The sequence below is a fragment of the Loxodonta africana genome, chromosome 19, assembly GCF_030014295.1.
Source record: "Loxodonta africana isolate mLoxAfr1 chromosome 19, mLoxAfr1.hap2, whole genome shotgun sequence".
In the NCBI taxonomy this organism is placed as follows: Eukaryota; Metazoa; Chordata; class Mammalia; order Proboscidea; family Elephantidae; genus Loxodonta; species Loxodonta africana.
Window position 1 is genome coordinate 32,058,941 of NC_087360.1, and position 24,324 is coordinate 32,083,264.

Sequence of the window (24,324 nt, forward strand, 5' to 3'; positions counted from 1 at the left end):
TAACATAAACTCGATGCCCCAGGCACCTGACTTTTCCATCTTCCTGTCTGTTCCATGCAATATGCACTGTCAGGTGATTATCGCTCTGAACACCATTTTCATTACATTATTTTCTGTGTAAATACTTGTTACTGTTTTCCAAGGCCTGGCTCTTCACCCACTGGCTGCTTTAGCCCAGACTGATTTGACCTGTTTCTTACCATTTCACTCAGTACCTGTTTGATAATGAGTTGGTGTGAATAATAGGTCTGTGTTAGAGGAGACAGGAAAGCTATTGGTCACAAGGATGGTTGCTTGTGTCTCTTGACTTACCCACTGCAGGTAGTTGGTCTTGTGGAAATTCTCTGGTGATTAGGCACAGTTCTAAGACAGCAGAATGTTCATAACCCAAAAACCAAACCCAGTGTCATGGAGTCGATTCTGACTCATAGCGAATGTTGATATACTGGGAAAATGTTTAAAAAATGAAAACTAACCTTGACAGGGTAAGGGGGGAAAAAATGTGTTTTTGTGCTGCCTTCAGGTTTAATTCTAACAGGTAACATCATTGACTATAATAGGAGGTGTTAGATTGAATTATCTTTAAGTGCCCAGGGTATCCTCAAAAGTTAATTTTCCATCATTCTTTCCTGTGAACTTTCTCTTGAAATTAAAACTGATAAGTGTTTCTGAATCCTGAATGGGGAATCTTTTTATTTCTTGTAATTTTTTCCCTGATGTATTATGCAGTTTTTCTCTGGCTATGTGCCTTTTTTTTTTTTTCTCGGCTGGGCTGCAACAGATGATTTTAATTTAAAGAAAATTGAACTAACAATATTTTTCATTGCAGACAACCTTCATAATAACAAGAAAATGTTGCATTAAAGTAGAACAACCTAAAAGACAGTAAAAACCACTGCTGTCAAGTCTATCACAACTCATAGTGCCCTTTACGACATAGTGGAGCTGCCCCATAGAGTTTCCAATACTATAAATCTTTACGGAAGCTTACTGCCACATCTTTCTCCTGGGGAACGACTGGTGGGTTCAAACCACCACCCTTTTGGTTAGCAGCCAAGTGCTCTAATCACTGCCCCATTAAGGCTCCTAAAAGACTGTAAAGTGTTCTTGATAAGCTTCAGTTGAGAAGTGGTACCTCGGGATGTTCCCAGGGTCTTGATTCTTCCTGATCATGTGTGGCCAGTGTAAAAGAAAGGCCTGAGTGGGTAATTGAAAAAGCAAACCGGGCACCTCCACATCAGGGCACTCTTGGCAACATTAACAAAACTCACAGCTGCACTATCAAAATCAACAAACACACCAACCCGTCTCACAGGTGTCTGTATATGCTGACAGACATGGTGGAGCTGGTGGATTGATTGAAACAATTCTCCTCCTTCACACATAAAGGAAATCTGACCTCCAGTGATCTGCTTTCTTCTTCCAGGAATCCTTCCAGGCTCCTCAAGCCCAGCCAAGAGCTGTCTACATGTATCTCCCAATAGTGTTTTCCTGAGGTGAAGGCCTGTCACCGTATGCGGCAAAATAGTTGGATCTTCCAGAAGGAAGAAGTGCATCTCAAAGGTAATGTCTAAACCTGAAACGTCTCATGTCATCAAAAAGCATGATATTCTGAATGCTAATTTCTTAATTGAAGGAAATTGCCCCATGGAATTGGTTGAACGTATCTATCAGTGCAGTGATGGGCCCTGCACTGAGTGCTGGGTTCAGAGGCTGGGGCATATGCAGCTGCAGGGACTCACTCCTCCTCAGGATGTGTCCAGAATCCTTAAGTTTAAGCTTCATAGCCTCTCACTTACATGGAACCCTTCCGATAACCTGAGAAGAGCCCTATGGATGTGTTCATATTGTCACTTGTTCTTGTAAAATTTGCAGGTGTAAACTATTTTAAAAGCTCTGGCAGTAAAATGTTTATACACTTGGCTACTAATCCAAAGGTCAGCAGTTCAAATCCACCAGCAGATCTATAGGAGAAAAGACCTGGCCATCAGCTTCTGTAACAATTATGGCCTAGAAAAACTTACGGGGCAGTTGGAGTGTATTCTATAGGGTCTGTATGAGTTGGCATCCACGTGACGGCCCACAACAACAAAAACCCACAAGACCACCATCTTTTTGCCAGATTCCTCTGATATTTTGGAATTTCTCTGGTTTCAGAATTCCAGGGAGAGGGCAGAAAATGAAGCCTGTCTCTGGAGGCAGAGGGCAGGGACTCAGCAGGGAGAGTATTCCTGTGGGAAGGGGACTCAGATGAGCACGATGCAGAGTGCACAGGGAAGAGAGTATGGGGAGGGTAGAGTGGGGAGTTACCTTTTGGGACCAGCAAGCCCCAGGGATCTCAAGAACCCCTAGCAACAATGCATGGATCTAGTCATAGAGGGGAGAGGTGGGCTGAGGGCAATCTGGAAGGAGGGAAGTGAGAGACTAGAATTTGCTCTGGGTATGTGCTTGCAAAGGAAATTTGGATTTGAAGTCTGCATGCTTATTAGGAGCATTGGCAACTGCTATGCATTTCTATTTTCCTTCTAGCAGTTTTTCATTTATGAAAGTAACGCTCTCATTTGGGGTGTAGTTCTAACATAATTCCTGCTCCTCTTATGCAGACACCGTGCGGCTATTGCACAACAGAGCAAGTTTCAGCATGTGTTTAGGCAAGCAGTAGAAACTGACCAGTGTTCTGATGATATCTGGGTTTCTCCTATGATCTGGGATAGTTTCTTTTGCCTTGTCAATCCCACATTTGTTGCCATGATCACTGAAGCTAGTGGCGGGGGCGGGGGGGGGCATTCTTTTTGCTCCCTTTGCGTAAGGTAAGTAATTTGTCCATCCATTCTGTTAGACAGCTACTGGTAATCTCCATTCTCTAAGAATTGCATGATTCCAGGGCTGTAGACTCTGATGTCATTGAGGTTGAGTTTCACAGTCCTTGCCAACCACATCATTTTTTCTCTGACAGAGTGCCACTCAACAGAATGGTGAACTCTGAGTGAGTGCCCTCTATGGATGAAAAAGATACCTCTGATGATACTATTTGTTCAACAATCCATTGATTGTCACGTAAGTTTTTCTCTCAGATAACAGTTTTGAAACAATCATGTTTCAGTGTGGGTAGAAATCTGTAAGTTATGTTCTCTACTTCAGTGCAGTCATGAGGACTGAAAGTTAGCGGACTTTTAAAATAGGTACATGTTGCAGGAGCTCAAGAAAATGTTCCCACAGCACAGAAATTTGAACTTTGGACAATAATCACTTTCAACATGGGATTAAAGAGTGAGTGAGAGAAATAATGGATCTTTCAGTAAAGATTCGGTAAAGGATCTTTACTGAAAGTCAAAGTGTGTACTTGAATCCCTGTGTACTTGAATTTCAGTGGGCTTCCTAGTACTCCCTCCTTACAGCCTTTTCCAGGTGGGAGATCAAATAGGAGTTTATTCGCAGACTGTTTTTGAATAACAGAAATGAGGATCTGTACTTTGTCAAGAAATAGCAGGAGTTTGTACACTGGGAGTGGGGTGGGGGAAGGCTGTAAAGAGAGACTACAAATAGTGTTATAAAGTTCACCTTTAGGAGGAAAATAACTTTCACTGGATTTTGAGCTCTGATGATGAGGGCTCACAGCTAGGTGAGGATGCAGATGTTGAGTTCCATTCCAGCTGTTTTCACTCAGTTGAAAGCAGTGGGGAATGTAGGGTCCCTCCCCCTGTGTGAGCCATACATATTAGAACAGGGGTAATAATAAATTGAATTCTTATCAATGTATTATTTTTCATTAAATTTATTCTGTTTTCTGGGGAAAATTTCAACTCTCTTTTTCTCTCAAAGATAATCATGACTAGTTTCAGTTTTGCTTGTTTTTCAACCTATGATTTCCTTGAATTGATGTGATATTACACAACAGAATCATCTCAGTGCAGAACTGGGGAGATGGGTTATTTTAAAGAACAAATTTGGTATGTCTTTTCCAGTGAGCATTCTTATTGACAAAGTTGTTGATAGAATTCTAGGGAGAATCTTTTCAGTAAATTGAAAATGTGTTTTCTACGTGGATTCTTTACTATTTCTGCTGAGATAATTGTTTTGTGGGGCAAATCAGTAAACTAAACAATTAGGTTGTCCTTAATGATGGACTCTGGAGTGGGGCTTTGAACTTATTGAGAGTAGCACTTGGTCTCCACTAATTCTTACTTTATTCCTTCACCAAGAGTGGGGAGCATTTAGAGACCTAATTTTTTAGTGATGGGTTTCATGATGGGCAGCTGAGAAAACAAGCACAGCTTGTCAGTCAAGATGGGACACTAGAATATCATGTTCTCCTTGGAATTTAAGTGTTTTTATTCCAATTTTCGTTGATATATGTAAGCCATTTTTTCCGTCAAGATTCAGCAGTTTCTAGGCAGTTACAAAACCAAAATAGACTTTGGATTCGCTCATCTTTCTCTGAATTCAGACAGTTCACTTCAACTTCTCGTCCTCAGAAAGCTCTGGGAGTTCATCTTTGTTGTGACTAACCTTAGGAATGTTTCAGTCCGTTTCTACCATTGCCACTTCTGCGGAGTCAATTTGGACTCGTAGGTACCATACAGGACAGAGTAGAGCTGCCCCATAGGGTTTCCAAGGCTGTAATCTTTATGGAAGCAGAATGTCACCTCTGTTGCCCGCAGAACCTTTTAGTTAGCAGCAGATTACTTTAACTATTAAAGAGACTCATATACAGTTTCTAATCTAGCTGGCTCATAGGATTAGGTTTTCACTTTCATTTAGTGGCCAACACTTAATAATTATGGTTTTTTTTTTTTCAATTTATCTATTGATTGATTGTTACTGTTATTTTGTTCCGTTTGTTTTGTTTTGCTCTTTGACTGCCCTTATGGGAGTGAGGTAGAATAACTTTTGCTCGAAAAATCATGAGATTTCAATGAAGTCTTGCTGTCTCAAGGCTCCTCGTGGATCTTTCCCAGGCTGAACTACTGTCTATGGGACTCTGCTCATTCAATAAGAGTTTATTTGGGGTGAGGTGATGTTATTGTAAATTAAGCCTGATGACATCCATTGGAAATAATGTCAGTATTTGGGGTCATTGATTTTAAAATTGACAGTTTAACTATGTTCTGTGATTGATTTTCATTTTAAACTTAAAGGGTGTATATGAAATGTTGTTTCACAAAAGCTAAAGGTATGAGCCTCAGGGTCAGTATGGTGTAGAGGAAAGAAGTCAGGTTAGAGGTTTGGGGAGTATAGTGGTTTAGTCCTGATTTGATCCCTAACACTTAGTGGTACTTGGATGTGTCCCTCTATCCCTGAACTTCTCTGATTCTCTATCTGTTACATGAGGATTTGGATATAAAACTGATTTTGTGCCTTGATAATTTTAGATGACTTCAGAAGTACCTCTAACCCTCACTCCTGCTGGCTGCAAGAAGCTGACACTTCTCACCTGGCTCCAGCAAGGAGAGATAGTGTCGCCCACTGAAGCCAGATGTCCTCCAGGTCTCCATGTTCACCTTCCTGATGGGACTATAGGCGTTCACTGAGAGTGCCCAGGTACTTCCCTGAGCAGTCTCATCGTGACTTGGAGGTCCCTTGCTCCCTGAATGGAAGGCAGGTGAAGTGGAGGGTCTCAGTACTCATACCAGTATGTTGCCACTAAAACTTCCCATTCTGGCAATTGGCCATGTAATTTACCCCCCTTCAGAGATAATTTAAAACTAAAAGGAGATGCTATCAAAAATGATGTGAGGAATAGATGTGATCCAGGAATACCCCAAGCAAAGTGGGACATTTGGTTGTCCACAGCTTATAGGATGTTTTGCTCATCCTCTGTCTTCCAATTCACCCCTATTAGGGTAACAACTGGCAGTGGATCTCCACATGACCACTCTTCATATAGGGAAATATTCGGAGAGCTCACCTGTCTCAGGGGGATAATGTTAGTCCCTGCTGCATAGGTACATCATTCAGCCTTTGTGAGGTTGATTTCACAGACGCCAGCACTGCTGATGGTGTACGAAGACATATATTGAAGTATAGCCATTGTAATAGCCAAAGTCTGAAGGCATCCGCAAACTCTTTCAATAGGGCACTGCTTCTTTTATGCTTGGATTATGATACAGCTTTTCAAAAGATATATTATGTCGAGAATGACTACCTGTCGTGGGAGAGGGATTGGCGTCCATATTGGTGACCTCAAAGTCAGAAGCAGGATGGGAGGTCATGCCTGCAGATGTGGTGGTTGAGGGGCTGGAACTGACTGCTGAAGCAGTGATTGGCAGGCTGGTGGTGAGAGGGGCACTAGAGTCCCTCAACGGAGGCAGTTCCATGAGAAGGAGACAGTAGAATCCACACTCCTGGTGTAGGTGGCTCTGGTCTACAGGTGCTGAGAGCAGCATTCAGGGCAGAACTGGCATCTGCTGCAGCTGTGACTGAGGATCTGCAATGCAAAAGGTCTCTTCCCCCCTGCCCAGAGGGGCTCACAATTGGGATTGAACATGAAGAGGGAAGGGACAGAACAGCAGCTGTAGGTGAGTCATGAGTTGGGCTCTTTACCTCTCAGTCTACACTTGGTGTGAGATAAGAAGCAGGGGAGGACAGGAGGCCTATCAGACAGGTCAGCCATGCCAATACCTGACACAGGGGAGGAAGGAGGGTACAGCAAGGTGAAAGGGGCTCAGGCCAGTGAGCACGAATGGTATCTGGGAAGGGCACTGAAGGTGAAAAGAGTAGGGAGCCTGATGATCTGGGCTTCTTCTAGCACAAAGGATCTCTAGGGTTGGCCACTCAAGCAGGTTTCTGGACTTCAGCTGGACCTAGGGAGTTCTGCTTCTCTTTGCATCTCTTCATCTGTGGATTAATTCTGGGCTGGAGAGGCAGCTACTGGAGGAGCAATCCCAACAGCAGGCATGGGGAAAGATCAGATGCTTGTGAGTCCTCATGCCGTTTCCCCAGGCATCTTGGAGAGAACTACTCCCCTAACTCACACCAAGTGACCATTGCATTGAATTTTCTTCAGATTTTTGTGTTTTGTATGAATTTTACATTCACACAAAAACCTATAGAACTTCAGCTTGAGAAATGGTGCCATGAGGTGACCCAGATCCTCAACTGGGCTCCCCAGAGCCTGAGTTCCCCTAAAGCTTGGAGAACTCCCAGTCAGGCTGGTATCATATAGCATCCTCTATTGATGGCAAGGAAACCCTGGTGGCATAGTGGTGAAGTGCTATGGCTGCTAACCAAAAGGTCAGCAGTTTGAATCCACCAGGCACTCTTTGGAAGCTCTATGGGGCAGTTCTACTCTGTCCTATAGAGTCGCTATGAGTTGGAATCGACTCGACAGCAGCATGTTTGGTTTTTTTGGTTATTGATGGCGAGGAGGAACATGTGCACACAGGTTCACAGAGCAGAGACATGTGGGCTGTGCAGCTTGCACTCGAGGTGCCCCTGCCTCCCCCACCCCTTTCTGAGCTGCCTGAAGCAGAGGGGATCAGGGCACTTCACAGGGACTATCCACCTGCGTTGGTTAACTGGGTGTTCCCTGCTTAACCTAAAGGGTTGGGAGGACAAGGTTGGCTTCTTCATGGAATGATGTTGAAAGATTCCAGGGACAATCTTCACAAAATATTCCATATGTATGGCACCCAACTGGAGTCATGGACATGGCCACCCTACAGCCTTCTCCAAATCACAGCAGCCATTGGACAGCTTAGGACCTAATCCTTAGCCAAACTTACGGACTTCTATGGAATTGGTATTCCTTCCCAGGAGATGTTTGGGACACTCTTCACTTACCTAAATTCATTCTTATAATTTTGCCAGCTCTTCCACATGCATATTTAATATTGGACTCCCTACTGGTCTCCTTCATTGTATTGATTTTCCTTGAATGCCAAACTGAAAATTAGAGAAGAAATGGAGCACATAGGAGCTTATACGCCTTCCCCTCCTCATCTTTCCCCTTCCACGCTTAGATTTCCTCTCTCTATCCTAATGCTTAATCATTCCTCCAACCATACTCCCCTCAGGGCACTCCTGACATCTGGAGGGAAGGAAGCAGTATCCAGGGCCACCAATTGCAGGACACCACCTATGTGGCAGTGCTCAGGCCAGAACTGAGCTTCACTGTTACCCCTTCCACAGGGTGTGGCCCAGCAATTCTGACTCCCAACCCAGCTCCCTATCTGGGCCATTAAGTGTTGTCAACATGATTCAGTGGTGTAGAGTGGGTTTCAGGAACGAGATCAATGCTGTGAAAGTGGGTGCAGAGGACTATATAGAGATTTTATAGACAATGAAAATCGAAAGACCTCCATTTCCTAGAAGAGCTTATGAATAAGAGAGAGAGGAAATAAAAGTAAAACAGAAACAAGAGCTAAATTAGCTGTGAATTACTGGTCTCTGGCTCTTGTTCTACAGCTGAAATGTAGGTCTCCATGTCCAAAAAAAAAAAAACAACCCACTGCCATGTAGTCAATTCTGACTCATAGCGACCCTATAGGATGGAGAAGAAATGCCACATAGAGTTTCCAAGGAGCAACTGGCGGATTCAAACTGCTGACCTCTTGATAAGCAGCCTTAGCACTTAACCACTATGCCACCATGGTTTCTGAAGACCATTGTAATTGTGATGATGGGTTGGACTTGAAAGGGACAAGGACACTTAGGATTGAGGTGAGATCTTGGGTTCATGCTGCTCTTGGCAGGATATTGCTTGACCTCAGGACTCAATTTTGTCCTCGTCTGTACACCCCTTCCCCTGAGCCTCGATGGCTTCACCTCTGTACTGAGGAAGTGGGCCTAGGAACTCTAGATTACTTTTCCTGCCAGAACATTCTATAGCTTTGACCTGGAAGCAATGTCCCCGTCCTCTTCTGTCAAGAAGGTAGTCACTGTCTCGAAAACACTCAGTGCCTGACATTGCCTTCCTTCCTCCCCCCTCCCAGACTACTCCCCTGACTCTTTTCTTTCACCAATTACTTCCCCATTCATTTTCCCATGTCAACCTCACCAATCATATGGTTCTGCAATATGAAAATGATAGCAATAGTGATATAGTAAATGAGAGCAATGCTCAATAAAAGAGAACACACAGAGGACATGTACCTAAAATTTGACCTAAAACATGCCAGTTTCTTTCACTTCGGGATTCAATAGGCCCTCCAATCCCTTGTTTCTCACTCCATTCATCTCTTGGGTATTCCACATGACATACATTCGGCACACTTACAGGAGGCTCAAGCCATGTATTCTTTTGTCCTTCCTTCATTGTTTTGTAGAAACCATACATACGTTCAGAGAAGAAGAACCTTCAAATGGATGTTTCAATTGCATTTGTAGACTGACAAGAACCTGGGATAAAAAAAAAAAAAACCTTCGTTAAAGGTAGGCAAACTATCCCTTACATCAGCATAATTCATCTTCTTGTATTCAAGCAAGACAGAGCTCGTTTGGGCTTAACAATATCAGGACCTTATATCTGGGACACCATGGAAGAAAGCTGCATCCAGTCTTAAGTCTCATATCCCACATTCTATTCACCGGTCCATGTATCTCCCTGCCCTTTCCCCTGGGAATTCAGGAAAGGGAGCCTGCTCAGAGCAGAAGTGCAGGGTCTCCACACAGATCCTGCTCAGGTAGTGTTGTGGTTGCAGGCGGGGTAGCCAGGGAGAGACACTGATCATATGACCCAGCAGTCCCAACTGTCAGGTATTTAACCAAGAGAAGTAGAAACTTATGTTCACACACAAAACTGTATGTGAAAATTTAGGTATTTTATTTTTATCTCCTAGACGTAAGACCATTAGAGTCACCCAGTTTTTCTTGAGTAGTTGTAATTATCAACTGTTGTTCTGGGAATAACAATATGTATACCAAGCATTCCATAGTGTAAATAGAGTTGACATTTTACTAGTTTTAGTAAAAGGTAGAAGCCCTACAGCCCTATAGATCCTTATACCCTCTAATCTATGAAACAGTTTTCATATGTATTACATCTACATGAATTGAATCTTACCATCTGAGGCTGTGGCATAATGTTTCCTTTCAAAAGTCATACATATATTAACAAATTTAAGAGGAGAAAAATAGGCTGTCAGGTTTACCCAGATACTTACCCTTTCAGGTGCTCTTCTTTTATCCCTGAAGTTCCAAGGTTCCCTCATGTATCATTTCCAGAAGAAGTTCCTTCTCCATCTTTTTAAAGCAAGTCCTCTGGTGATGAATTCTCTTTGTTTTCTTTCATCTCCATCAGTGTTTGTCTGTGGTTGCTTTCTTTTGTTTGTTTTGGCCTTTAATGCTTCCTAAAGGATATTTTTGTTGCTTAAAGAATTCTGGGTTGAAAAGCCAACTCTTCAGACAGAGATTGTACTGGACTATAAGATAGAAAATGATAGCGGTGAGGAGTGAGCTTCTTGTCTCAGGTAGACACATGAGATTATGTGGGCAGCTCCTGTCTGGAGGGGAGAAGAGAAGGCAGAGGGGGACAGAGGCAGGCTGAATGGGCACAGGGAATATAGGGTAGAGAGAAGGAGTGTGCTGTCTCTTTAGGGGAAGAGCAAGTAGGAGTACATAGCATAGCAAGGTGTATATAAATATTTATATGAGAGACTGACTTGATTTGTAAACTTTCACTTAAAGCAAAATTAAAGAAAAAAGAATTCTGGGTTGATAGTCCTTTCCTTTCACACTTTAACTATGTTATTCCTATCTCTTCTGGGCTCTCCAGTTTCTGATGAGAAATCACAGGTCTTATACTGATATTCCCATATATGTAATGTGTCATTTTTCTCTGACTGCTTTCAAGATGTTTTCTTTATCTTTGCTTTTCAGCAGATTGATCATGATGTGTCATGGTAAGTTTTCATGACCTTCTCGATTCATGTCTAACAACGTTGGGAGATTTTCAACTTGCTCAACTTCAGGCGTGTTCCTGGTGGTCTCTGGCTGAAGGCATTGACACGTCTTGAAGAGGCACTGCATGGGCTCTGACCCTCCTCTTTTGTCAGGTAATGATGATGATGGCACACTTGTATATAGGGCTTCTGTGATGGTTGTTATCTGTCAACTTGGCTAGGCTATGATTTTCTGTGGTTTGACACGTGCTCTTCCATAATATAGTTAGCTTCCATTTTGTGATCATATTTGATCAGCCAATCAGACAAAGGTGAGTTTCCTGGGGGGTGTGCCCTACCTCCAGTATACAAATGGATGTTCTGGCAAAGCTCATCCTCTCTCAGCCCTGCTCTCTTCTGATCTCCTGACCTCCGGTTCTTGGAACATAAACCTGTAGAAGTCTCTGGCCTCCTGCCTGACTTGCAGATTTTGGGTTCATCAGCTCCTGCAACCATGTGAGCCAGCAGAGGCTTTCAGTCTGTCACCTGACCCATGGATTTGGGGCATTTACCTGCTTCACTGGGTTTGCTTCTCTAGAGAACCCAGACTAAGACAGCTTGTTTTGTGCCCGACACTGTTCTAAGTTGACCATGTATACTATTGATCTAAATGTAATCGTCACAGTAAGTCTGTGGAATGGGTATGATTGTCTCTCTCATTTTACACACAGAGGAATAGAGGCATGCAGAGCTGTAACACCTTGTCCTAGGTCACTCGAGTGTAAGTTGCAGTAGCAGGGACTTGATCCCAGGTGATCTGGCTCCGGATTCCATGCTCTGAGCTGAGTCCTAATCAGGCTTCAAGGCCTGGCTAGAACATGGGTCCCTGGTCTGCTGTAATCCCTCCTACATCTAAGAACTCTTTGGAGTAGAGGTGGGAGAAGGACGAGGTGGTATTGGGTAGCCTGCTCATCAGGCCTAGGGGCAGGAGAGGTTCCTGTCCTCTCAGAAGTGACCCTCAAGCCCTGGCAGCCATATTAGCTGGCCCACACAGACCTACACTGGGACCACTGGAACCTCTCTCCCAGGGACTAGGCTTTGGCCTTCGTGGACACTGGTCTGTCTATGCTGGCCTCTTAGAAGACGTGATGAATATAACATTGGAATTTTCATAAACATGCAAATGCTCTTCTCATAAAAATCGGGTTTTTTGATTCTCTCACTGATGATGTTGACGGCAAAGAAGATTCCATTTTTAGGTACTTACTATCACTCTGTCCATTTGCTACATACTTTCTGTGACTTCTTTCATTGAACCTGCACATTTGTGTGATACGAAATCCTACCAGAACATACACAAGGTTTTCTTTGGCTAATTTTTTTTTTTTTTTTTGAAGTAGATCTCCAGAATCTTCTTTCTGGTGTGTCTTACTCTGTAATTCCATGGGGTTTGTCCACCATGGGTGGTAGTATCTGAACTACTGGTGGCATAGCATCCGACATCATAGCAACACACAAGGCACCAAAATATGACACACGGAGAGATGAGTGCTGGTCATCAAGTATACGGATTTGACACTACTGATATTCTACCATTGAAAATAATGGTCATTAATCATGTGAAACTTTTGTTTCCAGGCTTCCATTGCTATAGCCTGCATTTGTATTGTTGGCAGGATGGCTGTCCATAACTGCACTAGCCAAGGGTGAGAGTTCATTATACCGTTGAAGCAGGGTCTGGACACTGAGGGTCTACAACCCAGCTGTTCAAGAGAGTTGCAACAAATGGGCTGGACAAGAGGTTGATACCCAGGTGGTTCTGTGAGTTCTTATCTGTCACTGTTGCTGGGGTGTGAAGCAATAGTTTGAGCAATTCTAGGCTGTGGTTATAATGTAATCAAAATACTAAAATATCTCTATGATTCTTATCTGCTTTGGCCAGGTAGTGAGGAGTGACCATAACACTGACTCAGGTTGAACCAGTTGTTTTGCGTGGTGGCTAATAACTCACAGAATCTGTGTCTGACAAGAAAAGCATGTGGGCTTTCCATCTGAATTTCCTAGTAATGGCGATGCCATTGTCTGTGGTAAAATGTACCTATAGCTTCTCTGGTTACGTTACCAAGGATGGTGTGTGATACTGTAGAATAAAGGACAGTGGTGCGGGTCTCTGTAGGCTCAGTCCCTTCCAAGCATATACATGGAGACTAGAACTCCCTTGCACAGTGCCTAATGAGCCCATGGCTGGGAGAGAAGTGCACTTCAGAAGTTCAGAGCATCATCACTGGGGCTACCACTTGGGTACACATTTTGGCTCTTCCACCTAGGAGCTCAATTATTTGGGCCATTCGTCTCTGCACATCACTTTCTCCATCAGAGGGGTGGAGATCATGAACTAATGTCAAGGTACGGCTGTGGTGAAAGTTGAACAACCTAATGTATGTAGAGTGTGCCGTGGTAATGGGATTTTTGGGATAAATTTGACACTGACTATTATGCTATATAAGTGGGACATATCCTCCGAGGAAAGACACATACTCACACATACTCCCACGCATTATCACAGTCATACCACAGAGACACACGCATAGACGCCCACCAACCCATGCACACAATCCCATAAAAGCAAAAAAAAAAAAAAAAAGCTCCAGAGTGCCTCGTGACTGTGGAAGCATAGCAATAGTTCTTTACCTGGAAAATGAGTTTCTTTCACCATGTTTTCCAACCTCCTTCCCACTAGGAAATGAAAACGGAAGGTTCTCCCAACTGGACCCTGCAAAACAGTCCTGCTTTTCCCATCTATATTTTTTGCATAGCAATTGAATGATTCCAGAGTAGGTATCTTTTTCACTTGAGGTGGCCTGTAGTCACAAAAACAAAAACACTATGAGTATCAGATCATGCTGGGTACTATTCGTGCAGTTCTTTTTGTTTTCGACATTAGAAAACCTGATATAAAACAGTGGTGGAATTCAAGGACCCAAATGCAACTGTAGAAGACACCTGAGGAAAAGGAACAAACTTTTCCTGGGGGATGTGTCTCTCTGTAGCCCATTTTTGTCAGCAGTTACAAAATTATTCATCCAAGGGGAAAGATCTAATGAAGAAAACCTTCCATGCTATACTTTATGATTTGGTGCTTTCAGTTTTGAATACCCTCTTGAATCTAGTATCAGGTAATAAGAGCATCCCCTTGCACCGCCAAAGAATAAAATAATCTGCTATCTATAACAAATTACATCATGTTTTCCACACTGAAAAAAAATACATAAACCAAGAAAGCAACATTTCTACCTCAGACAAAGACTGACAACTCACCGTGTCAGTAGAGGAGGTCTCCTCCTCTTCGTAAAATACCAGAGGATCTAGAAGGCCAAGAGTAACTGTCACTACATTGATAAGTCATGGATATCTCGGGGAGCTGAGCTTGATTTGGAAAAGACACACTAGAATACAGATGTACATTTTTTTAAATGATGGATTGAATTTGTACAGTACTTGCACAAAGATCTCTGTTGGACACAGCACATAATGTGTCTTGTGCTTTAATTTTTTTTAAACTGACCCACAGTGCTGTGGGCAGGCTGTATTTTTTTCTTAATCTCCTAAACATGGAGTCCCTGGGTGGTGCAAATGGTTCAGCTGTTGGCTAGCAACAGAAGTATCAGCAGTTTGAGTCCACCCTGAGGCTCCTCAGAAAATGATGCCTGGCAATCTACCTCCAAAGGATCACAGCCATTGAAAACCCTAAGGAAGTGCAGTCCTACTCTGAAACACATGGGGTCATCATGATTTAAGTTGACTAGCCAGCAACTGGTGGTTTCTTTTAAATATTAGACTATAAATAAACTGTAATTCTTACTTTTGAATCAAATTACAGATTGAATTTGTGCAGTACCTGGCATTACAACAGTATGAATTTTTGTTTCCTCCAAAAACCCCTCTTGTGGATGCTGATCCACTGGAATCTTTATTTTGTGGCCCCAAGGCATGATCCTGGGAAATACATTCAAACAGATAGAGCTCTCAACACATTGCAGAGACCATAGGAAAATTATGAATAATTGATCATAGTTCAAACTTTTTTCTCATTGACCAGCTGCACAGCAGAGCCACCTGAATCAAAGGTGGGCTTTACTAAGGTCTTGCCTTTGGGGTGCACTTAAAACTTCCACCAGACAGATTACATGAGCAAATACCTTTATTTGCATGAGGCAGTGTAGGAAGGCAGCACAGCACAGTGACCAAAGGCATGGGTGCTGTTGCCTGGTGCCTTGGGCTCAAAATGTAAATTAAATAGAAAATTTATGACCAAAATTAAATAAATTAAAAATAAAATTAATACTAAAATATTTACATGTAGATACAATTAAAATGAACTAGTAAATAACAGTAATCAGTGGAGCAGTTTTAGCTCCCCTCAGGTTCAGGTTGAGGCCTTCAGGTCTATTCATTCTCTTCACTAGAGACCAGAATCTTCAACACAAACACAGGGGCCATAATCACTGGGGAGGCACTAAGAGGGATGTAGGAGAGGCATATTGGGGTGAGCTGCTGGACTCAGAACGGCTCTCAGGCCCTAGAGAGGAACCTTGGATTCTCCATAATATCAGGGGTCAGGTCAACAGGGCACTGTGGCCTTTTTGCTGCTCTCTGCCTAGGGCACAAGTGTCTATAACTGCCCCACAAAACTGTTTCACCTGGGTGCTCAGCAGGGCATCCAACAGTGAAAAGAGTGCAATAGACAGAAAATTACTGTGGGATCCAGGATGAAAACTCAAAGTCCCATGCAAAAGGGCCATTGAGGGACAGGTGAACTGATGGGACAGGTGTGGAAGTGATGACTCTACCCCCACTATCCCCTACATTGGTAAAATACAGTCACGAGATCTTCACATTACACTTGGACAGCTTCCTAGAGATGTCCCCTTTGCTCCTAAAAATCTTTTATTTTATTTTCCAAAAACCATGACACAACCTTGCCTATGTCTTTCAATTCAAATTAATCATTATGCTGTGGTAATGAAAACTACTTTTATTGATTCAGTGTATTCCAGCGTGAAAAGGATAGAGAAGACACTGATTTTTAATATGTAATAGAATCAGTTCTATTCATGCTTTATTTACAAAATTGAAAAATAAATAGAAACATGGGTAACTTATAATCCTACCTCCTTAACTCATGCCACATGAGCATTACACTGAATATTCTTCAGATTTTTTTAAATTTATACAAAAATATAAAAAAAAAAAACAATAGAACCTCACCTTGACTGATGGTGCCATGAGGTATCCCAAGTCCTTTACATGGTTCCCCAAAGGCTGAGGGACCCAAGAACTTCAGCAACTCCCAGTCAAAACTGTGATCCTACAGGGTCCCCTACTTGATAGTAAGGATGACAACCCAGCCACAAAGAGGCAGAGAAGAGCCAGGTTAGCTATACAACTTTCATCGGAGTACCTCTGGTCCCCCACCCCTTTCCCAGGTCCCCGGAAAAGAGTAGATCAGCCCACTGCACAGGGTCTCACCATTCCCAGTGCTAAATACGTGTTTCCTGCTGACCCTAAAGGGGTTAGAACGGTAGGTTTGTCTTCTACATGGGGCAATATTGAACAATTTCAGGGACTCCCTTCACAAGTAATTCAGCGTGAATGGCCACTTGACAGCCATCTTCTCCAAATTGCAGCAGCCATTGTACACTCTAGCCTTAGGGCCAAAGCTCTAACCAAACTTAGGGGCTGCTATGAAATGGGTATCTCTTCTCAGGGGAAGATGATCTCAGGACACCCTCACTTACTAAAACTCTCCGGATCCTGTTGTGTATCTTGGATGTAATTGTCTATGCACCAAAAAGAAAACCAGACCTGTTCCTGTGGAGTCAATTTAGACTCACAGTGACCCTATAGGACAGAGTAGAACTGCCCCATAGAGTTTCCGAGGAGAGGCTGGTAGATTTGAACTGCCAATGTTTTGGTTAGCAATTGAGCACTTAACCACTGTGCCACCAGGGCTCCAGTTGTCTGTGCAGACCACAGTTATTCTGCAGATTGGGAGGCATTGGAAAGAAATGGGTGCGAAGGGGAAAACAGCCATTGCAAGGCCCAGCCTGGCTGCCATCATACTTTCCGTTAGTTCGCTGCTGTTTCTGTTAGTCCTCTGCTGTTTTCCAAGCCCATGTTTTTTGATCCTGCCGAGGCAGTCTTATGTAACTCCCTAGCTTGGAGTCAATATTGTCCTTGACCACTGTAAATCCTCTTCCCACCAAACGTGGGACACGGAGAACTTCTTTGGTCCTGTGGCTCGCAGGATCACAGCCTGATAGGTAAATATCCCTAATAAACCTCTTTTTCACCACACTGGATTTGCTTGCTTCTTTCTTCAGTCTCTTGGCCCCCTCTAATTTTGGAGGGGAATTTCAAATTACTACTCCATGCAAAATGGATGAGCCAGCCAGGAGAATGAAGAAATGACAAGTGAGAGTGAAGCACCCACAGGGCAAACCCAGGTTGGCAAGTGACCTCCCTGTGGGAAGGTCTGGCCCATATGCTTGATGCATGAGTACGTTGGTGCCCCAAAATGCCAAGCAGTATAGCACATTTGTTAGAAGATGCACACCTTCATAAGTGTGGAAAGAAGCTAGGAGAGCAGGAGAGGCTGTAGGATGCCCACTGCTCTAGGTGGTTCAGCTGGCTGCCAACACCCAGCAAACTTCTGAAGCGCACATAAGAGCCCTGCAGGAAAAGCTGGAGTTAGAATTGTACACAAGTCCTGTTTGAAAATGTCTGGTGTAGTAAGTGGCCATGTCTCAGGGCAGGACAAACTATCAGAGACCCTCACCTGCAGGTTTTAAAAGGTGAGGGGAAGGAAAGTGCCAAAGGCAAGGATTAGGACAGTGTTGATGAGAGGTGACTGGGACGCAAAAACATAAAATCTGTGAGAAAGCATATCAAATAGTGAATTGGATGTGGAAGTGATAGTGGAGGAGGCATGTGACAGTGCAGAGTGGCCTCTTTGGTCATGGCTTCTTGGTACTCATAAGATGAAAGCTTCCTGGGGACCCAATGGCCTTGGACAAGAAATCCCACCAGCCAGTTCCATGACAGTGTAGGAATACACACCCACTGAGCTGATTGAGTTGTGTTGCAAATTCCAGCAGAAAGGGGAGGAAATTATTGAAACTTGGTTACTACGTCTGTGGGATATCAGGGGAGACCGTGTTTCCTCAAATGGAGCCAAAGCAGAGGAAATGAGCAGTATAGCCACACACCCTACCCTGTGCGTGGACTTAGTGGCCGCCAGAATGGCAGTGGACAAGATAGATAAGCAAGCAAAGCAGTTTTGGTTAGCCTTTGGAAGGATCTGAAGCCAGAGCCAAAATATTGCCCTCTGGATCCTAGTGCACTCACGATGAAGTGCTGCTTGCCACTGGGTGGACTCTGCCATCCCTCGGCACTCCACTGGGGGTGGAGATGAGGTCACCCACAAGTTAGGGTGATGCCAGGGGACCGGAGGCCCCACGTAGAGGTCACAATACATTGGTGAAAAACAAACAAGCAATGCGGGCTAGCTCTGGTTGATACTGGGGCTGAGTACACCCATATCTTTGGAAACCCTGAGTGGTTTCAAGGACCCCCCTTGGCAATTGTATGGTTCAGAGTCCATTTGCGTATGCCAGGTACTTCAGACCCTCCAAGTAGGATGTGCTCCCCTGAAACCATCACAAGTATTTAGTTTCCCAAAACCAAAATATATTCTAGGGGTGGATGTTCTCATGAGACTGACTTTGAGTACATCTGTGGGAGAATTTTGAGTGGAAGTGAGGGTGGAAAAGGCAGTCCTTAGGGGAATGCACCATGGGAACAAGTGGCCCTACCCCACCCACGAAGAAAGGTGGACATTGAGCAATATAAATAGCCTGGATACATTAGGAAATTAGTGAAACTATCTTGGAATTAAAAGGAGTAGGTATCCTCCAGGAAGCCCACATTTTAATAGCCCTGTGCGGCCTGTGAAGAAACCAGATGAGTCCTGATATATGACCATGGAGTATAGGGAACTTAACAAGGTGATTCCTCCTGTACATGCTGTAGTCCCAAACATAATTTCTTGTTAGAAATCCTTAGTAGGGACATGGGCACATATCATGCTGTGTTAGATCTGTGCAATGCATTCTTCAGTATCCCACTGTCCCTGTCTATCCAGAACCAGTTTGTCTTACCTGGGTGGAGCAACAGTGGACATTCCAGTATTCCCCCAAGGATATCTACATAGTCCCACTATTTGCCTGGTATGATTGCTGGAGATCTGACTCTTTTTCTCCTTCACTTCTACTCTCCATTGGTTTCATTACACTGACGATATCATGTTAACTGCTGAAGGTGTTTCTCTGTTACAGGAGTCTCTAGAACCCTAATCTTCCATTTCCAGGAGTGAGGATGTGCCTGAATCCTCACAAGGTGCAGGGGCTAGGAATATCAGTAAAATTCCTAGGGGTCATCTGGTCGGGTAAGATCCTTATGTTTCCTGAAAATATAATTGATAAGACATAAGCTTACCCCAGCCCTGGGATGCCAAAGGAAGTGCAGGCCTTCAGGGGTTTTGGGGGCATTAGAGAGTATTTATTCCCCACTTGGCCTCTGTTTGAGATCACTGTATTGACTGGTTAAAGGGTACCTCTTGGGCTTGGAGTAATGAATGGTAGCAAGCTTTTGAGAAAGCAAAATTGTTACTTGCATAGGTGAAAGCCTTGGTCACAATACAGGAAGGGTTACCCTTCTGGTTAGGCATGATCATCCCTAAGGACAGCTTTGACTGGGGCTCATGGCAAGATCAGGATGGAACCAAAGCCCCCCTAGGTTTTGGGTGCCAACTATGGAGCGAGGTAGGAAATCGATACAGTCCCATGGAGAGGCAATTGTTACTGGCCTATGATGCTCTCTGCCAAGTAAAGCCCTTAATGGGCAGGAGCTGTCACTCTTCCCACAGCTTTGCCTATAAATAGGTGGGTCAGTAGCCTGTTACCAAGCCATCATAAGCTATCACCCAGATAGCTACGTTGACCAAATGGCATGCATACATGGAAAGGCTCAGTGACCTTTCTGCCAGTCAGTTGCTCCAAGAGTTACAGGCTGTACTTGGTTCAGTGACTTCTCAAGCTGACCTCCCATGACGGGCCAGTGTACCACCAGAGCCACCTCTCCTCTCATCCAAGAGAAGGGAAGGCCCACCACTATCAGACATCTGGTACACAGATGGCTCTAGCCAAGTTATGCCATCACTGTGGACAGCAGTGGCTGTGCAAACCTCCTCTGGTAACGTTTGGTTTGAAACCAGCTCAAGGCAAAGTAGTCAATAGGCTGAATTAAGGACTGTGTGGATGGTCATCATCCATGAAACCTGGCCCTTTCCCCTGTGTACAAATAGTTGGGCAGTAGCCTGCGGGCTCACTATGTGAGTAGGTCCATGACATAAGGAGCAATGGACAATAGGTAAAGCTCTGCGGGGGGAAACCTTGTGGCAAGCCATCTAGGACCGTCTCCAAAGGCTGGATGCTGACCTTTTTTTTTCATGTAGCAGCCCATTTATTCTTTTCCCTGCTGAGAAACCAAGAGGCAGACATTATAGCAGAAGTTAGAATGGTGGATTCTGAGACATAAGACGGCCATTGGTTTCAGAAAAGCAGACACCATACTGCCAGTGTCAATTTGAAAATAGCAAAAGAAGCAGGCATAGCAGTAAAGTATAGTAATCTAGTGTGTGCGGTACAAAATTGTCCCATGTGCTCACACAAATGCCCAAGGTATCTGCTACACAATCCAGGGAAGATACATAAGGGAACACACCAGTGATGGACACACAGGTAGATTATATAAGAATTCTACCCTGACCACCCTCCCACCCCAGTGAAGATGTGCAATACACTCTTGCTTGTGGGGACACTGTCAGTGGCTTAACACAGGCATTCATATGTAAACCAGCAAGCTAGGCTGCCACAAAAAAAAAAAAAAAAAGATTTTAAAGGGTTACAAAAATTGAGTGTTATGCATGGAATACCTTGAAGCGTTCATAAGTTCCAGGGAACACACTTTACAGGTCACACAAAAGGGCAGCTGGAGAATGAGGTACAATTGCATTACCATCTGTCCTAAAAACCCAGACCACAGGCCTGGAGGAGTGGCAAAACCAGGTCATGAAAAAACTAATACGAAACCCTTACAAGTTAGGCTTCCTGGCAAGATGGACCAAGGTGCTGTCTGAGGCCTTGAGGTTGATAAATTCACCTCCCACTGGGACTTTATCCATGTATGCCAGGCTAGGAGCCCTGAGTGACCCTCAAGCAACAATCCAAGTGATGTCACAAGCTCCAGAAACCTATCCACCAAGATTGTTGCTGGCACAAAACACCGTGATCCTTGGGACACCCCAGAACCTTTCACAGGGAATTGGATCCATCTGTTGTCACCTGTCTTGGGTCACTCCACTTGGGTGGATGTGTTACTTCGTCTCTCTGGAGATGGAGAAACTGATTGGCTTAATGTAAATGCCCATCATCTTACTGCAAGGAGGGCCTAGGCAGTCAAGCTTCATATGAAAAGGAACAGTAGGTATACCATGAGGGACAGAAGTGGGCTTCCTTTTCTGACATACAGCAAATGGGTGCTTTACTCACAACCCATCAAGTGATCTCCCCAGGCCAGCACGTAGCGTACACTCAGTCAGAAAATATGCCTAAGGCAGCCATTCTTATGACTTGATGGGAAGCCGCTCCCAGAAACCCAGTGCCGTCGAGTCGATTCCAACTGACTCATAGTAACCCTATAGGACAGAGTAGAGCTGCCCCATGGAGTTTCCAAGGAGCACCTGGCGGATTCGAACTTCCGGCCCTTTGGTTAGCAGCTGTAGCACTTAACCACTACGCCACCAGGGTTTCCAGGAAGCCACTAGTGTGATCTTGCCATCGAGTCGATTCTGAATCATGATGATCCTAATAAAGAATGAGTAAATTTCCTCTTCTTGGTACCTACTAAACACCTGCCTTTCTTACTGTAGACTGACTCTGCTTTCTTCCCTTCGGGGCTGCCAGCCTCTCTCTAGAGTGGACACACAGCTTCCACATAATCCACAAAAAAGCAGCCGCTGGTTCTGTAGACAGCTCCCCTTCTCAAGTACCAGAAACATGCCCTACAGAGCGGAGCCCCTGACCAAAAACAACTGGGAAGCTTTGAGAGACATACAGTAGCATAAAAGCCTCTTTAACTAATTGGGGCATAGTAAGTGGGGGAGGGCAGAACATTACCTTTTCCTGGACTCAAACTGTCGTGGACACCCGCATTGTGGTAAGAAACTGAAACACCTCTCAACACTAGAAGATGTTTACCAACTCTGGGACAGTTTAGGTTGGTTAGTAACTGAACTGGGTGTACTAGGAAAACCTAATTTTGTCTGTTTTGAATAAAAACGTCATGGGTTTCCCTGTCTCCTTCTTAGACTTCAGCTTGCACAGTGGGCTGGACTCATGCATCCCACTGGCAAAGTGTGATAATACCACTGACTGGTTGCAATATAAACACCCAAACTGGAAGGCAGGAGCTTATCTTATTCCTAATGGCACCCAATGGCTGTGCTAACTGTGTGTGGCCCTGGTTATTATACGATTGGAGAGGGTGCTGCACTTTGGGATTACCCTATGCTGCAGGGACCATCAAGAAAACTATATCAAAACCTCTGAATTACCGTATATTGAAAGTCAGGTGGAACAAGCATACTCTTTTCCACTGTTATGGTTACCTTTTAACTGTTTTTGCTCTGTCTGCAGGCTCCGTGGAAGTAATAGGACAAATTGAAGCTTTAACAAATTTTACTAAATGCATACTGAATGACAGCAGAAAAAGCTTATGACTGTCAACTGTCGAAACCATGCAAATGAAGAAGGTAGCCCTTCAGAACTGAATCACTCTGAACATTCTAACAGTTGCTCAAGGTGGGACATGAGCCATAGTAAAGACTGAATGCTGTACCTATATGCCAGACTACGACCAGGACATAACAGATCTCCTAGGCCACATGAAGGAATGGAAGCCTTGGACACACTTGTTGGTTGTTCTGCTGTGGCCACCTGGTTTTCCTCTTTCAACTCTAGTTGACATGGCCTTTTGATGGATCTTGGTCTTTTTCCGGGTCTAGGGATTGTGTACTGCATTTGTTTGTGCTACTAGTTTGGTCTGTGCCTCTAAGTACAGCAATTCTGTCTGTCCCTACAGTGATACCACCTCTTCGGGCCCTCAGGCACTTTGCGGAAGAGGGGCAATGTGTCAGATTGTAAGAGGCAGCCTCGAGGGGTGGACTGAAGGGGAAAACAGGCTTTGTGAGGGTGAACGTGTCTGCTGTCATGCTTTCTGTTAGTTCACTGTTGTTTTCCAACCCCTGTTATGTAACTTATGTAACTACCTGGCTTGTAGCCACTATTGTCCTTGACCACAGTAAACCTCTGCCCTGTCACCCACCCATTGTGGAGCATGAAGATGTGCTTTGGGCCTAAAACTGCCAGGGACCACCGATTCCTATGTAAGTCTCATTAATACAACTACTTCCTTGCCACACTGGAGTTGCCTGCCCCTTTCTTTGGTCTCTCACCACCATCCAATTTCGGAGGTAACTTTAAGTTACTTATCCATGCCTGGAGAAGGACAGTGAGGGTTGAGGTGAGAACTCAGCCCTCTGCTGCTTGTTGCAGCATGCTGGCTGACTTCAGGATCCAGTTCTGCCCTCATCTGTACACTTCTCCCCCAGGGACTTGGTGGCTTCATCTCTGCAGTGAGGGAATGGGGTTGGGACTTCTAGAGCACTTTTCCTGCCCTAATATTCTATAACGTTGACTAGAATGCAATGCCTTGTCCTCTTGTTCCTCCAAGAAGGCTGTCACTCTATACAAGATACTGTGTGCATGACACTGTTTTTCTTCTTTCTTCTTCCCCCTTCCCTCAGTACTTACCTGCCTCTCTTCATGCTCTTAAATACTGCCCAATCCATTTTCCACTTCAACCTCACCAATCACATTATTCTACAATATGGAACATTCAAAGAATGATCAAGATATACTGCCTCCATACATAATCAATCAATTGATCAATTAAACAATCCATCCTACCACAGGAGTGCCTTTCATGATTCAGGGGTTATGCTTTGCCCTGTTGGAAAGAGTGAGAACCAACACTTCATATTGAGTGAATCTTCTTTGCCTGGAGTGACCATACAAACGTGGAAGACATTTGATCCTTACAACAACACCATGTCCCTAGTCCATTAGAGAATATGAAGTGAGATCAGAGGGAAAGTAGCTTATGCAATTTACCTTATTCTCTAAATGAGGCAACAGGACTTCTGCAACAGGAATGGCCCCATAAATAAATGGTACCTGCCAGGATTTATGCCAAACCTTGGGAGAACTCAGACACAAGGGGAGTAAGAATGGGCTGAGGAAAGACTGCTGAGTAGGACGTGTCT